General features: G+C 36.9%; 1 pseudogene; it reads right to left on the bottom strand.

Annotated features, from left to right (window-relative positions):
- Positions 1-806: 806 nt before the first annotated feature.
- On the bottom strand, positions 807-1375 carry LOC123157879 (protein DETOXIFICATION 12-like; annotated as a pseudogene).
- Positions 1376-2500: the final 1125 nt, after the last annotated feature.

Here is a 2500-nt window from a genome sequence, read left to right as displayed (position 1 = left end):
TCCTAAAATGCATTATACCATAAATAAATTAGTACAGTCCCTAAAATATTACAGTGCGCAAGATACTTCTTGTCAAAAAAGTGTAGCAAATGTAATTGGAAAATAACGTTGATAAAATGTTGTAAACAGTCAATGCAGAATAGGCACTGGTGTAAATGAAACATGGCGTAACTTTAGTATAAAATCCAAAGCATTATGATCACCGTCTAGTTTTGAAGACATCGACGCAACAAAGGTGAAGGTGAAAGCATATTTACATTTGGACCATCATCTATTTTGGAAGAATGACATTTTGAAATTCTAAAACTATGTGTAAAAGACCATCATCTATTTTGGATGATAGCTATATTTGTAGTTAGAAGGAGTTTTTTTTACTATATTCATGTTGTGAACAAACATAAGAAGAAAGACGACAACAATAGAATTTTTTACTCAAGTCTTACAAACTACATGTGGACCATTAGGAAAAAGGTTGGCATGTTTGTAATTTTCTGTGATGACATCTTTACAAGCTTTGAGCACTAGTACAAACAAAATTAGATTTTTCACATAAGTATAATGATAGTGCTAAGGATGATCACATAAATATAATTATAATCTCAAAAGGTGTGCATTGGAGACTATCGACGTCCATAGGAACAAGTAAAATATAATGAAGAGTAAGCATATATAAGTATTGTTGTATTGGACAATATTATGGTGCCAAAATATGGGAACATTAAGTTAAGAATAATGCCTCATGCACATTAAATTTGTGTTAGAGGATAAAACTACAGGAATTTAGAAATAGCGCAAATATCATTTACTTACCAAATCATGAAACTCGATGGTACAGCCAAACACATGAAGCTTCCAATCCCTCGAAAAGCTTCCCATGACAGGGGAGCACGCGCTATCTCATAAGAAGGTGAAAACTTAATATATAGACCAAGAACAATAACTTCAACCCAATCACATATGCTAACAGATAAAGCAGCTCCAGCATTACCCATCCCAACTTTATAAACCAAGAACCAACACAAAAGGTATAAATACAACGAGTGTAATCAAGGAGCTAAGAAACAAAGGAAATATTAAGCTTTGACTCTACATAAACTTTGAAAAGCATTGAGCAACACTGAAAGCAAATAAACTAGGGATAAGCCACAATGCATAGTTTTCGGCTTCTATTGATATTAGTGGATCCTGGCCTATGAGGGGAAGTATTTCCGGGATGAGAGCCCATACAATGGTGATGGGTACACTCACAACAAGAAGTGTAATGATGGACGTGTAGGTATATGAAGACTAACTTATGATATTGTTCTGCTCCATAGGCCTGCCCACAAAGAGTTTCCAATCCACATGCCAATCCAATCTTGAAGGGAAATTGCATTAGTAATGAATTAAGAAATCATAGACACATTGTTCTACAGTAAATGGAAGTTAAACTAGGATAAAGTGCAGAGATAGTGTTGAACCAATAGTAAGAATAACAATGATAGCTTGTGCAAGGGGGCAACAATTGTTCTAGAATGTTGGAGAATGAAAACTGATGTACGAAATTAGGGCCGCCATGGTCTAAACAAACACTCATGGCTTACTAAATTAGTTTTAGATATATACTCGTAAGAGCAGGTGGATTAGGATATCCAGCCCGATACAAATATGGTTTCAGGTATCATTGCAAATAATCTGAACATCACCCTAGCCCAGATTTTCTCAACGCCCATACCACTTGTGGAGCGGACATGTGCACTACAATGAACTATCTATAACACTTGCATTATCATCAAATGATTCAACGCTTTCAACAACTCCACGTGAACCATCTAGAACTTGTGATCCTTTTTGCTCCTCTTGCATCAAAACTTCCTAATGTTGTTCATGTTATAATTTTGTCCTCGCATACACTCTTAAATTTGCTTTGCTACGTTTCTCTTCACTGATAGGTTTTCTCCTTGTACACACCCTCGAATTTTTCATCGACTTTCTCCATCTTTCTTCACTCATAGGACATGCAATTGGAGCCATAACTCCCGAGGGTTCATCTTACTTTATCCTCAATTACTCACTCCCCCCGCCCCTCTCAACTAGCATCACTCATGCCAGGAGAGTCGAAGTAAAAAATGAGACGAGATCTGTATTTTCTCCATATAATGGCTCAGATTTCCCGTGTTGCATCCCTACTAAAAATGTTTGTTCCTCAATAAGATTCCAATACTTGTAATCGTTCGCTCCAGATGAGTAGCCATTGAAGGGCATTTCACAACACATGGATGTGGAAGAGAAACATTTGAATATAAAGGTGAACCTGAAGCCCCTTGTACACGACCCGATACATGAGCCTTAATAGTACTCCCTCCATCCACAAAAGATCGTATGTTTGGAGATTTACATATAGACCAAGAAAACAGGTGACTTTGCTCTATGGCAAGTAGGAGACACATGAGTCATGCGTGTGCATGCAACCATTAGGAGAAGGCTATTAAATTGCATGCAGTAATTAAGGCCGAAACCA

Source organism: Triticum aestivum, chromosome 7B (assembly GCF_018294505.1).
Source record: "Triticum aestivum cultivar Chinese Spring chromosome 7B, IWGSC CS RefSeq v2.1, whole genome shotgun sequence".
Lineage (NCBI taxonomy): Eukaryota > Viridiplantae > Streptophyta > Magnoliopsida > Poales > Poaceae > Triticum > Triticum aestivum.
Note: the sequence above shows the minus strand (reverse complement) of the source record. Positions and strands in the feature narration are given on the sequence as shown.